At 35.5% G+C, this 15,592-nt stretch overlaps 2 long non-coding RNA genes across 2 annotated transcripts; both read right to left on the bottom strand.

Annotated features, from left to right (window-relative positions):
• Positions 1-11,069: 11,069 nt before the first annotated feature.
• On the bottom strand, positions 11,070-11,928 carry LOC113274194. The gene is made up of 2 exons (XR_003322852.1): positions 11,860-11,928; positions 11,070-11,351 (listed from the first exon to the last, which is right to left on the bottom strand). It is a non-coding gene; the product is annotated as an uncharacterized LOC113274194 (long non-coding RNA).
• Positions 11,929-13,621: 1,693 nt separating this feature from the next.
• Positions 13,622-15,257, bottom strand: LOC113274195. Its single transcript, XR_003322853.1, has 2 exons — positions 15,124-15,257; positions 13,622-14,068 (listed from the first exon to the last, which is right to left on the bottom strand). It is a non-coding gene; the product is annotated as an uncharacterized LOC113274195 (long non-coding RNA).
• Positions 15,258-15,592: the final 335 nt, after the last annotated feature.

Raw genomic sequence — 15,592 nt, forward strand, 5'->3', positions numbered from 1 at the left:
TCTATATCGCAGCGATTTTGACTCTTGTGCCAACGGCTAGTTCTTTATCGCTATAAATTTGCAACTTTCAGACTCAAAACTAACCCCAAATTTTTTTACACAAAAAATTTCTCTTTTAATCAATCTATTCTCTATTTTTCAATCTAATTTATTTCTTCTATTTTCTCCAAATGACACAATTAACTCAACTTGATTCGGCAACACAACTTGATTTTTCTGGAGTAGTGCTTGAAGGTGCCATTGAGAAGATATGTGATAGGTTTAAAGAATTAAGTAACAAACAAAGAAGTCTCCAAGTTTTGGATATCAACCAAGTCAAAACCACAACTAAGAAAAGGAAAAGAAAGGTTAAAGGCAAGGAAAATCAAGGCAAAACTAATTTGAAGCCAGAGAAGAAGATAAACAAAGTAGAATCCGTTCATCAGCGTATTGATTGGAAATTTCGTATATTAATTACATTTTTTATACATTCTTTAATATTTATTTATTTTGTGGAAGAGGTCATTGCCTCTAATTTTCATTAATATGAAAATTTGATTACAATTTGATCCATTACATCAAGAATCGGAAATAGAAACAACATACAACATTTACATAATTCGAAATTCAAAGAACCGAACAATGATCTAAGTACTGCATATCTGTACTCCGAGAATGAATTTGATGTCTTTCTAATAGTTTCGGACCATTTTGGTTGTTGATCATCGCACAAATTTGATGCTTCCATAATAAGGAAGTGATATTACCAAGTTCTTGTGTTCAATTCCAATATTTATTTATCTTCTCTGCGGATAAATGGATCAATAATTCTCCGAAATGAATCCTCCTTAACGATGTGATCGTCAGTAATGTAACACCACAAAAAAATGCCAATAAGGCTATGATAAACCACTATAAGAGTGTATGGAAAAGGAAAGTGACAATAATTTGTCATTTCCAACGAAAATTAAAGAAATATCTACAAACAATTGCTATAATGCAATTATGTTTTATTTATTTAATTATATACAATATAGATTATTTCACCCGAATCTTAACCTAAATCAAGATCCGTGTAGAAAAAGAAACGAAGGAGTATTGAATAAAGAAGATGAAGATAACCGTAATCTATGAAGATAACTGTTTAGTAGAAAAGAGATATTGCAGAGCGTTTTTATCCTAGAATTCAACCAACCAACCTATTCTTTAATAATTTCTTAATAGAAGTCCGGATTTAACATAGTCAACGCCGGATCAACGTCAATTCCAAGTACTAAAGCCTAAGTTGGACAAATGTTAGACCAAACACTAAAGTTGGACAAAACATAAGTGCCAAACGTCAATTAACCCCCATTTTTATCAAGTTTGTGTGTGGAAACTTCTCTTTTCACCCATGTTCCAGGTGAAGGATTGTATTTCCACCTTCATTAGATCGTTTTTAAGAACTAAAATTCTAAACGAACCGTGTAAAAAACCACGGAAAAAAAACGGCCTCCTCACATTCATTCTATTGGTCGGTCCCCCTGCTAATCCTTTAGTCTCCCATCTCCGAATGCCCGCGTCATTGCCAATTCTCCATCAACACGTGGTACATTTCATGTATCATTAGTCATTTGCAATTCACAGTCAAGGGAACTATAAGAAAAAAGACACTGGCTAATTATCCAACAAAAAATTCTAAACGGACCGAATATTTGGACAACGTACTCACAATCAAACACAAAAGCGCGACCTCCTGTTTGGACACCTGGCTACCCCATGATGAAGCCAGATGTCAATCAAACAATTTTTTTTTGGAAGGTAGTAATTGATAGCGTAATTTAGTGATAACCAAGTATACATAGTGCCAAGCCAGACCTTTGATTCTCTCTCTAATCTAAAATTTCGTCAAATCATCTAGTATATTAGCCATGTCTCAGAACCAAATACAACTACCACTATTTACGACATCACATGGGCCATACTCGCGCTGAAGCTTCTCCTAGGAAGCAGAGCTCATTTACAGGCTAGGCGTAGGGCAGGGACTAGAGAAAATCCAAAAAATAGGGATAAAAGGAAATGTCTTTTCTGATGATTATAGGGGGAAGACTGTGACCTCAAATCTAACAAGTATTATGCTTGGAAGGCGCGTGTCATCTAGAGAGAAGAAACTCTAGCATAGAGTCTATGGACCAGGGTGGGTGCGGACATCAATCTATGGAGCCAAATCCTTAGGATTCCTTACTATATCGTATCATGATGGATTTCTAATCTCTTCTATGCGTCCAAATCCTTACCGTATCTATCATGATGTATTTCTCACATCATATTTGGCGTGAATGTAAATTATTTTTAAAAAAAGTATTATTATTTCGTTATTAATGTACTAAAATCTAAATAAAGATTAAATGTATGAAAATGAAAAATGGAAGAAGAAAAAAGACAAAGTCAAAACTCAAATCAATCCAGAGGCACATTGTCTTGCTTGTAGGCTAGATAACCGATCAATTACCTGATCCGCTCCTATATCTTCATATTGGACGGTCAGATTTGAGTGAATTTATTTCGCATATGTGTTTTTAGCGAAATTGTCGTGTTTTAACTTTTAAATACAATTATTCGACAATATTTATGATAATAATGCAAGAATGACAACGATGAAACTAAATCAGTAAACCGTATAGAACAGAGATTTAATTATGATAACAAAACGTCTCCGCAAATCCGAAAGAAAAACCACACAAAAAAACCGCCCCTCACAAACCACCTCCTATGCTAGAATCAATTCCCTCTTAGTTAGCATTAAGATCGTGCCACCTCATGTCCCAGATTTGGACAAGGATTGTTGTCCCGGTTGTAGGAGGATCGATTATATATATATATATATAATATAATATAATTTGAGATATGTAAATCATATATCCAACAAATTTCTTCTTCTCACTTTTTAGCGTTCAGAGTTCAACCTCATTTTTTTAGATCTTCCGTAGCTTTAGGAGTTTAATCATGTCTGAGATAACTGTTCCAGTTCCGTGTCCTTCACATGCCGTCTTTGATTTATATGAACTTCCCACCAGTGTTGGTATCAAAGTTCGCTGGCCTTCACCATACACTATTAATGTGTATGAAGTTTCAGATTTAATGGGGGATGAACTCTTAATTCCTGAGTCACATCTTCAGTGTGATTTTATTTTTCCTGCCCCCTCATTAGTTCGGGACTTTCTTGTTTATAGCAACCTTTCTTCTGCAGAATTAGAATAAAATTTTTTCGACTATATGCAAAAAAAATTGTCCCAAAATCGTAGTCTTCCAGGAAACAAAAGGATTACTGTTGCGAAGCTTTCTGAGAGCTATGAGGTTCGGACTATCCCTGGTTTTTATTTAAAGAACATATTTTGCAGGAGTCCAGAGTTATCTCTTGGTTTCGATCATAACGATTCAGTTATGTTTAAAGGATTGGATAACACTAAGTTTAATGATAAGTGTCCATTAAATTTTTATGGAAATTGGGAACGTGATAGTCAGATGTCTTTCTCCCTGACGCTGAAAGCTTTTCCCTTTCTGAGTAAGTTTGGTGAACAGTTAATTTTTTATTACCAAAAAAAAAACAAAAAACAGTTATTTGTTCATACACTTAGAACAATTTTGTTTGTGCTTTAATTTAACATGTTTTCCTGCTTTTCCCCTTTCTAGGTAAAAGGAAGGCAGTTGAGCTCAGGACTTCTTCTCGAACTGGGAAGAAAGGTAAAGTTTCTTCTTCCCAGGCTCTTGTTGAGTTAAGTGCTACTCAATTTTTGATGGACCATTCTTATCGAGAAGATTCCACTGAATCGGATGGTGCTGACGCAACCAAATTTCTGCTGAATGCTTCTCGACCGGCTGATCTGGTGTCATTAGCACCATTGGAACTTCCTGAAGCTGAGGCTAGGATGGCTTCAAACACTACAGCTGTAATAAATCGCTCTTATTTTTCTATAACTTGTGTTTAGATTGATCTAAAAGATATGATTTGCTAATTAATTTTTATTTGTAGGTGATGAATGACACCAGAGGAGTTCATCATTCTAAACGCTTGGAGCAGCAAGCTGATGATTCCACCTCAATGAAAACTTGGAGAACTATGTGTGTTATGTTTAAATCCAGGATTGAGTTAGAAAGGGAGAGTAATTTGAGATCCTCTGTACGTGCAAGTGATTTGAATTTGAAGTGTAGAGAATATGAGCGTAATGAGAATCTGCTGAAAGATCAAATTTCAGAATTGACTCAACAGTTGAATAATGCCCGAGAACAGATTGCTGTATCTGAATCTTTTTCTTATTACTCTTTCGATATTGTGGAGGGCTCTAATCATGCTGTTGATGGAACTTCCAACTCAAGGGCCGATGTTGGCGTTGATGTTGAGAGCTTAGGTTGAGGTGAATCAGGTGATGGAGAATTAATTGCTCTTTTCATTAAGTTGATTAACACTTTATATTTTACTTGTCTTTTGATTAACGGAATATATTAATCCTTGAGGAGGCGCCATTATGTTTTCCCATTTGCACTCTTTTCGTTCTAATCTCTTGAACCCATTGGTTATATGATGATCTCAGCTTTGCGGTTGCTCTTCGTTTATATGGAGCTCTTAGATTAGCTTCAAATTTAATGGTTTAGAGGCTCTTGAGCTTTGGACTTCCTGATCTCGTTGTCATCTACGTCACATTTTTGGGTTGAGTTAATCTTCCCCGAATTATGATCTAGAATCTAGATTGCTTGACTTTATCTCCGACCATAGCCTGTTAGTTGATATTGGTCTATATCTTCTCCTGGTTTTAGTCTTCTGCGAATAGGCCCAACTTTCACTCATGAAACACTTGTTCACGTGTCAGAGGCCCACAGTGAGTCCCCTACACGACTACACGTGAGGGGGTTAAAGGACCACAGAGAGTGCATGTAAGGGGGCATGTAAAGAAGGATAACTGGTACCTTATATGCAATAGTAAGGGGTGTGTGAAGAAGGAGGATAACTGGTACCTTATAGGAAATAATAATAATTCTTCCCTATAGTAACAGTAATAAATTTTGATATTCGCGAGACTGTTACGGTTTGCACAAAGATTAAGAAACACAAAAAGAATAGTACCTTTTTTTCCTATGATTACCCTATTTAAGGTTCCTAGTTTTTACTTGTAGTTCTCTAAAGAGAAGAAATGTTAAAGGAAGAGGAGCATTTAAGAGTGTGTCTACAAAGTTGAATAACACAATTCTCCATGTTAGGGCTTGATTCCAAGTTGAGTAGTTCTAAACAGATAACTTAAAAAACAACATCTAAACAATATACCCTATGGAGGGATATGATTAACCCGTTGAGAGAAATTGGTCCCACGCTGAATGCCATGGGACCCAGCTGAAAAAACAAATGTGAGTGCGTTGTTTTTAAGTTGTTTATCTAATTTGGGACGGAGGGAGTATATGAAGAACCGATCTGAAAAAACCAGTTCAAAACCGCCACACACAAAACCCACCCCATACACATCTCCCGAGGGCGCGGGACCACTGGGACCCACAAAAAACAAAAACAAAAAGAAGTTAATGAGAGGCGGTTTTTAACGTGTTTGGAATTCTCGATTCATATAGAACCATTGATATGTCTTTAACTTTTGGTATTTTTCTAAAAATGGTGGAACAATGCTTTTTAAACTTTTTTTAAGAGCGATTCTACACTCACCAAAGCCCCACATCGTGATTTTTCCAGAAAGGGAATCGAACGGACATAAATGTAAGTTCTGCGCATTGGGATAAGGAATGGCAGGAGTGGACCACACAACCCCTCTCACACGGTGACGATGTGGATCAAGGTTCTTTAGAACTTCTTTTGTTCACATTTTTCACTGTGAACTTTTTGTTTTGCACCTAAGTTTCGAATGAAGATTTGACCGAAGTGGAACTTTGCTTTCACCTTTCTTTCTTATAAAAAATCAAAAATTTCCTTGTTCGCATTTTTTACTTTGAAAATTTTGTTTTGCACCTGTGTTTTGAGTGAAATTTCTGCTTTAATCTGTCTGAGTTCATTCTCTTCACGAAGTTCCATCTCTCTTTTTTAGTGAAAATTTTCAAGACAAATTTTTTATTGGAAGTAGGTACGTTGTCATGTTTAACAATCTTTCGAAAAATCATGATAATTTAACCGTGTACTAAAAAGTGGTTAAGTAACATGTTTTTTTTGCTTAATAATCATAATAATAATAGCAATTAGTAAATTTAATATTATACTATATATATTTGTATTTAATAATAAAAAATAGTTATTTTTAACGGAAATCTTATTTGGCTCCCTATTTTCCACCTCCATGTTCACCTCCCTATAATCCAAGCTTCACATCCATATCGAGATCCACATTCAGGTTCAAGTGGGGTTCACCATTCCCCTAATGTGGGGTTTAGATTATATGGAGGAGAATAGGGAGGTGGAGATTATGGAGCCAAATAGCAGCCATATTTTTAAACCCAAAAGAAAGATAAAAGCCCTTGAAGATGGCGAAGTTGGAGAAGGAGAAGCGGGATAGAGACGAGCGTCTAGAACTTGAGGCCGAACAAGTAGAAATTAGACATGAAGTGAGTAAGAGGCTCAAGCGTAGGGTATGTGGTTCTGAAACTTTAGCCAACGTAATCTATCGATTGGGATTCTAGGTTCCAGCCAATTTGGAAAGCGAAAAAGAGGCTAGTCGCATATTTTTACTATTTTTGATAAGAGATGTAACCGTGTTTTGCAGTTATTGTATTTAAGTGTAATTCAATGAATTTGCTCTTTTTGCAGCTAGGAACATTTGTCTGAAAAATAAAAGGTTTTCTGCATACTGATAGGAACATGATGCTCGATCCGTATGAACGAATTGAAAGAGGTGAGAAACTGAAAACTATTAACAGTTGGAGCTTGGAGGACAAATAGATCTTTTTTATCGGTTCTTCTGGTTCTAGTGAAAGTCCTGAATTGAGACATTTACATATATTTACTGATTATTATACAACAAGAAACCTGCTTGAAAGTTGTGATTGGTGTTTGTGTCTGTTTACTTGGTTTTCTAGTAACCAATATGTTTGTTCTCGACCTACCTATTAAAACTGAACCATAATCTGCTTTACAATCTTTCGGACTGACCGGAAACTATGCCTGATCTTTTAGTCTACCAATGCGAGCGTTGATCTACTCAGCGAGTAACAGCTTGACTATCGCTGGTCCTATACAGACCAACGAGCGATCATATGACCATATAGCAATAGACATTCTATTGCTCGGTAAACACTTTGTCGTGACACTTAAGACAGATATGTTTGCCACTTTGCTATACCCATAGTGGGTGCTAAAGTGACAAAATGTGAATAGGCTTTACATAAGAGTTAGTGCTAGAGGTGTTGTTGTATTCCGAGCGAAAAATTCTCCTTTTCACATGGGTTATGAGTGATTTTTTTTTCTTCACAGCAGTTGTCGGTGTATCAAATTCAAGTGTAAAACTCCGTTTTCGTCAATTAAGGTATTGCATTCGATTGCAAGTGTTTTTCACCTCTATTTAGAGTTGGGTGAAGAATTCGACAATAAAAAAGAACATCTTTCTCGCATGTATCTTCAGGGAAACATCTTGTTGTGACTTGTGCAAGCGACCTTGACTTCTGAAAACTACTCGAGAAGACTTATTATTACGATAAAATAGGTCGAGACTCGAGGATTAATAGTAAAAAAATAGGATAAAGCAAACATCTTTTCATAACGGACCAGTAAGCATGGGGTTTTGGGCTAGATTAAGACTGGATGGAAAAGAAAACGTCCCATCTTGTCTCGTCTGGCCTTTTTCTCTTCTTTTCTGTGTCTATAGAGTATAGACCAGCTAAACTCCAGAGTATATACCAACTTGAAGATTAAAAAGTACTTTAGTTTTCTTGGGAGTGTATCTAACACATAGAAAAGGTGTGTAATGTTTGGCCCTGTCAAAATTTCAATCGTGTGAATAAGATCTCGGCCCTGTTAATAGGAGGAGTCCTTCCAAACCATTGAATGGTTGTCTATTTATAGTTAAACTGGTCCCCTCTTCATAATCCATAATATCCCTTATGAAGATCAGAATTATACTAAAACCGATGGATAAGTTTCCTTTAGAAATCTCTACCCAGATATTAGGTCGACTCCCTACAACAGATTGTGTTCTTCACAGCAAATCTGTATGCGGCAACTAGAGGGACATCCTTGATAACACCAAATTTGGTCTCCTGTTATGTATCACATCACGCTCGGGAAACGACTTTGGATCGCAACTCATTTACAGCGAGCATATGAACACGGAACTTTAAGACACTATCGTAGCTAACAGTCACCCGGATGATGGACCACTTAAAAGATTATCACACCCAGTGATCGGGTCTTGCAACGGTCTTGTATGTTTCTATGGTTACCACGACAACATCCAAGATCATATTTATATTATAAATCTAGAAGCAGGTCAGTACATTCATCTCCCACAAAAATATATGCTTCTGAAGGAATTTGTTGGACGCAGAAACATGTTAGGAGGTTTCGGCTAATGTCGAAGTTCTGATGAATACAAGGTTGTTCGAATTGACCCTGGCGGAAAAGTGGAAGTCAACACCCTCGGCGATAAGATGTGATGGAGAAATGTTTAACATATTTCTATATGTTTTTGTGGAGGTGGAACCGGTGAATATGTGAATGGGTGTATTTTTTGGTTGGTCTACAAGGACGCAATTAAGACATTATTGTCTTTCAATTTGAGGAGTGAGACGTTCAGCACACATTCATTACCGCCCAATCATATACCCGGGGGTAATTTCCCTGTGGATCAATTCACAGTCGTTGGGATGATGTTGTTTGGGGTTACTCTGTGCGTGTACAACATGCATAGTCAGCAAGAGAACCGTATAAATTTCTGACGCTAGACGAAAATAACAATGATTTCGCCTCACCTGCCGATGAACCCGGACATTTGATTTGGATACGCCAGTTTAGCCTTAACTTACCAAAGCAAAAGAATGATTGGCCAACTTATAACCCGATTGCTCTGGGTAATAATAATGATGTCCTATTATGGGAAAATCGATGCAAATCGCGTTATGATACATCTACAGGAACATTGAGGGAAATATGGGAAACGATACCGTTTGGAACATGTATTAACATAATTCCGCACATGAAGAGCACCGCCTCCTTAGAAGATTTAGGAGGAGTATCGGAGACGTGCGGTGACAATATCCACTAACCCAATAACTGATTTATAGAATTACTACTGTCTATTTGTCTTTATTATTAAGTAATAAGTTATAGAACTACTATTATCTATTTGTAATAAGGTTATGTTTAGATTTTGTAATATAAGGTAATGACAGAGTATTACCATCAATGTATTCTTATTCAGTTTGTCCAACGCTTGCACGTACCGCCACAAAGTAAATATGCGTACAAAAGTCTCAATGTCGACTATATTTTGGGGTATTATCACCCGTGTAGTTGTACCACATGTGTAAGGGAAATTCCTATGGAATTAACAAATTTTTTTCCTCCCACTTTCGACTTAACAAACATGAAAAACGTGTAACTGTACATCATGTGTTAGGGCAATTCCTATGCAATTGGAACTCATCCACAAATGAAGAATGTCGCTTGCACGACCTAAAACTAGAAGTGGGCTCGAGGAAGATATGAGCCTAGAAGAAGACTTTCTAAGAGGACCCAAGATCTACAACCGTTCAACACCTAGAAGCTCCTCAACATCCAACGACATCTCTATACGTCACATCAACATCTGAAGAATCCGTCCAATACCCTAACCTCCTGTCTCCTCCCCTAATCAAGCAGAAACCAAAAACCACCTTCATATCAGCTTCTCTTCAACGGTCCAACCTCTGCAAAACCTTCATTTCACCTCCTTCCATCAAATCTATCCCCGACCATCTCTGATCACAACCACCTTCTCAACTGGCCATCAACTCATAATCTCTATCTCTCTCCATCTTGTCTTCTTTTCTTATCAAGAACAGAAACCCTAGAAGCTATGATTGAGAGAGATAAGACTAGAGTTAGCTTCAACAGCTGGAAAACTAGGCTTATTCAGATGAAGAAGGGAACTGTCAGAGAACGCGTTTTTTATTCATTCATTAATATTGTTTCATTCATTCTTTAGTACTGTACCCTGTCGCTTTGGAGTACTTATAGTTTGTTGACTTTGTTTAGGAATTTGTGTGCTCCCGAGCAGACAAGAGTATTTTCCCTTCCACACTCTAGAACCATAGAGTATAGCTGGTTTATACTTTCAAAACGATTAGGCAATACAAAACGAGACCCTTCAAGTTCCAACCAAGATACTTATTACTCCTGGATTTTGTATATTCAGTGCTAGATTTTATATGGTCAAATGTATTTTTTGCATTGCTTGTGTAGATGCAATATGTTAGTCCATAAAAAAGCCCTTAATTTTATGATATATTTAACATTTAGTCCACCTAATTTTAAAATTTAGTCCACTATTGTATGTATAACTTTTTTTTAGTCCCCTCATTTTAAAAGTATGGCTCCGCCAGGGAGGGAAAAAAAGAATTAAAATATACGGAAAGCTGAATATTGATCATCTTAAGACATATGGTGACATTATTCGCTACATCATTTACGCGAAGAGTGGACAGAACCAGACTGAAAAAATTGGAACGCTAGAATCCAATACCTTTGTCCACATATATATAGACTTCGTAAAAATCCCAAAACAAAATTCGGCTATATGCTAAATCAGTTTTTTTTTTTTTGCTTCAAAAAAAAGATCGTTTTATTTATTTCATATATAATTTTTTTTAAGCATGTGTGGTACTGGAGAAGTGATAACTATTTAAGGGAAAGCAAAAATCCGAAAACTTGAATAAAGGGGGAAAAATATTTCTAGCCCATTTTTAGTTTTTCTTAGGGGTGAGCAACGGACGGACGGTTGCGGATTAGGGGTCACCCGCAACCAAACCGTCAAATTTGCGGATTTGGGAATTCAAACCGTGACCGGCCCAATCACCCGCGGATTTGCCCTCTGCGGATCAGCGGATTTTGCGGGCCGGTTGCGGATTAACCGGGGATTTGATCACAAGAATCATCAAAAAAAAACTAAGTATAGAAACTAGAAAGTTACAAACTAGAGTACAGGCGTTTTTTTAACACAAAAGAGTTCTAATTCAGTAATTCAAAAGCAACAATAGACATAAGATAGTTAACAGCTAACACAAAAGAGTACTAATTCAAATGCAACAAGTCTGGTGCCAAGCCATATGAATCTCTGATGCCAAAAACTGAAAAAGAGACCTTGGATTCGAGTACTAGTTTATTCAATCCATGATAGATATGTCTGGAATTTCCTGCAAGATTTCTGCCGCATCTGTAAAATGAGGAGGAGTTATAGATAATCAGTAAACACTAAATTTGGGCATCATTCTGATCATAAGTTCCTAATTTGATCTGATATATCATAAGCCGAAGGAACCAATGTCACAAACAGCAGAAATCTTAAGGGGAGCAAAAATAAGCAATTCTCGAGCAAAAATAAGCAATTCAGTTCAATATCTAATCGCTTATTCTCATATCAAAAACATTCAAACAGGATCACTTCAATTCTGCCATGCCAATCAACATTCAGATTGACATAAGACAAACAAGAACTCCACCACAATCAGCAACTAATATACAAAGCAAGCTGTAATTTCAATTTTTAACCACACATTTCTAAGTTCCTTAAATGCCAGATATGACATAAAACGTAAAACACTCAAAGCACATCAGTTCATTTCTGCCATGTAAATGAGCACTGAGATCATAGACAAAACCCAAAACACAACTCCACAGCGAGCCAGTAACTAAATTCAGAACTGTAATCTTAAATTTCTAACCATTGTTATTAGAAGAATACAAACATTTCTTTGCAACGCTTCCTCGTCTATATCCCTTCGTCTTCAGCCGACTAAAATTATACTTCTTTTCTTCCTGGATGTGAAGGAAAAGCTATCAACATTAATAACCCCTTTTCCAAATATGATTTATTCACAAAAAAATGGTACCCATTGATTGAACCAATGAAAATCAAAAAATTAATTAGAAATTGAAAATGAATACAATTTAACCTTAATTCCCAAAACAAATATACACCAATTAGAATTCCCTGTACCCAATTGAATTCAAAGTTACTTAACCCTATTTCCCAAAACAAAATAAGAACTCAAAAATGAATACAATTAAATGAGAATGAATCCCCTGTTCCCAATTGAATTGATAATTGAAAGTTAACCCTAATTCCTAAAACAAAAATCTGAACTAAAATTAAAATTATCTAAATTTAATTGATAATGGAAACCACTAAATCATACAAATGATCTAACAAATATCAATCTCAAATTCTCAATTTTCAGTTCCATATAATCTTAGATGAAAAATCAAACTTTACACCAAATTAAAGTAAACCTAAAAGTAATTACCTTTTATGAAAGAGTCAAAGAATATTGAATACATGAACAGAAAGTGGTATTTGCTTGAGGTTGCGAGAAAATCAAATCACTATCGCCAACGATAGTGATTAGTGAACAAAGAGCTTGGCTATTAACCTAGAAACTTAAAGAAACGAAAGAGAAAGAAGAGAAACTTCTCTGCAAATCGAAGATGAACTCGATGAACTCGAAAAAAAAAAGATGAGACGATGAACTCGAAAAAAAAAAAGGCTATTAGGGTTTAGAAATATAAGATCCTTATATATAAAACCCCAACTTCCCATATTATCCTTAATACTTTTAATAAATTCCCTAAATGTCCTACGGTGCGGGTAATCCGCGGTTATCAAATCCCAACCGCAACCGTAACCGCACCGCATGCGGATTTGAAAATGCACCCGTGTCCGGTTCATAACTCTTGCGGATTGGTTTTTACTCGTAAATTTGCGGACGGATACGGATGAAAACCGCGGTTACGGTTTTTCTGCTCAGCCCTAGTTTTTCTCATATATGAAACCCATCATTAAGAAAGCTTGTATGTAGAACCCATATTTAATTTTTTGTATTACTAGATTACATGATTAGCCTTGCATTAGAATAGGGAAACTGTGTATATATAATATTTTAAAAAAAAGTGAAAAAGAAAATAACCGTGAAAAAGTCAAAATTCCAATATAAAGAAAATTCCTAAATTCACTTGCATGCATGCGTAAATCTCTCGGTTTTTTGGTTTTCCTGTAACAAGAAAATCCCTAAAATCACTCACGTGACCATGCACTTAAATTTCTTGATTTTTTTGTTAATACCACCGTCAATCTAGCTAGATGAATCACAACTGAAGTTATTATCCCCGTTCTAGTGAAATCACGAATTGTGAGGACAAAGTAACCATTTTTAAGTGAAAGTTATCTTTTTCATCACCCGTTTTTCAAATGAAAGATCAAATTTTCACTTTGGTCAGATATGTGAAATCCATCTATTACTTATTTATCAAGTGAAATATCAAACTTTCACTTTGGTCAGTCGCATATAGCTTAACCTGTATATGGGCTGATCTGATAAAATTTTTCCAATGTTCACTATTCAATGTTCAGAAAATTACAACAATCACAATATATTTTTAAAAATTTGCAAATATCACTAAATGATCAGCAAATTACAATTATCACAGTATAAAGAAACTTGCAATTATCACTATTAAGTATTCAAAAAATTACAATTATCACAATATAATTTTTAGAAAATTGCAATTATCACTCCATAAATCTGAAAGTTACAATTATGACAACATAGAAAGTTTAATTGGTAGTACTTATTTTTTTGAGAACATAGGTTCTTGTGAAAAAAGGATGATGCATCTGGTATTCAAATTCATGTCCACGACTTTATAAGAAGGTGTGCAAGAGTTGTTCATTCCGATATTTCTATCGTCACTGGATATTGTTGCATTTCAACTTTGGTGATCACCATTGGAGACACTGTAATTCCTTTAATACTAAAGGCACAATAGATATGAATCCCCTTCAAAGTACTATTTCGATAGTACTATTTTTCGTCACATGCCAAGATAATGAATCCCCTTCGAAGGGGATAATGGCATGAACACTCCCTTCACAACCTGGTAGAAAAATTGAATTGAGAAATGTCAGCACAATCATAAAAAGCTTTGTCTGTGAAAATTATAGATTGCATGAAGTGGTGAAAATAACAATTATCACGACATGTGATAATTATATTTTTCAGTGATAGATTTAACTATCACACGTGAATAAATCCTAAAACCCATAAAAAAAACAAAAAACACCGAAGTATATCGAGCATGATTAACAGCTTGAGTGATTCATTCCAAAGGTATTCTCCTTGCATGAAATATTCTATGAATCATACAAAAACGATATGAAGGAATATTGGCCGGTTACAGTAACAGATGAAATGAAATGATTGATGCATCAAACCTAGAGTTTACCTGATTAACTTCCAACACCCCTTGCCAAACCCAAACCCTTTACAATTGCAGATGACGAAAATGAAAAAATAGAGTTTACGTGAATATGATGCTCCGATGATTATTTTAATGGTAAAAAAATCAAAACCCAAACACACTGGCATCAATTTTAATTCCTTGGATGTTGATCTCCTCAACTAAGAGGATATAGATGATGACGAAAACCCTTATGTAGACGGTGACAATGGGAATAGTGTAAAAAAAAGGGATGGTGATGAAGAATCTCCCGTAAATGTAATTGTTATCCCTAGTCATTTTCAAAATCTTCTAAAAAGGGAATTAACTAATTGCTTGTTTTGATATGCTAGATGAAGGGAAAGATGGGGTTAAAGAAGAAACAACGCATGTGATAATTAAAATTTCAGTGATAGATTGATCTATCACACGTTGACAAATGTTAAAACTCATGAAAAACAAAAACACCAAAGTAAATCATTATTAACAGCTTAATTAATTGGTTCATTAGGAAACGTACTTGTTGCATGAAACGATTCTATGAATCATACAAAAACTACATGAAGGAATATTGGCTACAATAATAGAGGTAAAAATTGATGCATCAGAAAGAAAAAAAGAGTCTTCCTCATTATCAGAAAAACTTCTCAAACGCATACCAAACCCAAATCCTTTGCAACTAAAGATGAAGAAGATAAGACAATAGAGATTACCTGAATATGATGCTCCCGTGATCTTCTTTACTGGTAAAAAAAAAAAAACTCGAAACACGGCAGCAGTTTCTTCCGTAATTGCTTTCACTCGCGGTCTTCAAAATCTTGTTTCGATATTATGCTAGATAAAGGAAAGTGGAAAGGATGAGATTGAAAAAGAAACGGCCCAAAAAGAACGCCCACAAAAAAGGCCGCCTAATAATTGACCATTAACCAAATCAACATTGTCAATCAACTATCAACGTTGTTTATCCAAATCAACGATTTTTTTCTTTATAAAAATAATTCTCTTAATAATAGTAATTAACTAACGGAGGTTAATTAAGTCAAATCTGATCTAAAACAACTAATCTTAATGATGGGTTTCTCAAAGAGAGAGGAACCAGATTTGGGTTCCTCAGAATTTTCCACATAGTTTTATTTTACATCTTACATCTTACCTTATCTTATCTTTCAGAAAAGAGGTATT

Source organism: Papaver somniferum, chromosome 4, assembly GCF_003573695.1.
Source record: "Papaver somniferum cultivar HN1 chromosome 4, ASM357369v1, whole genome shotgun sequence".
Taxonomy (NCBI): Eukaryota; Viridiplantae; Streptophyta; class Magnoliopsida; order Ranunculales; family Papaveraceae; genus Papaver; species Papaver somniferum.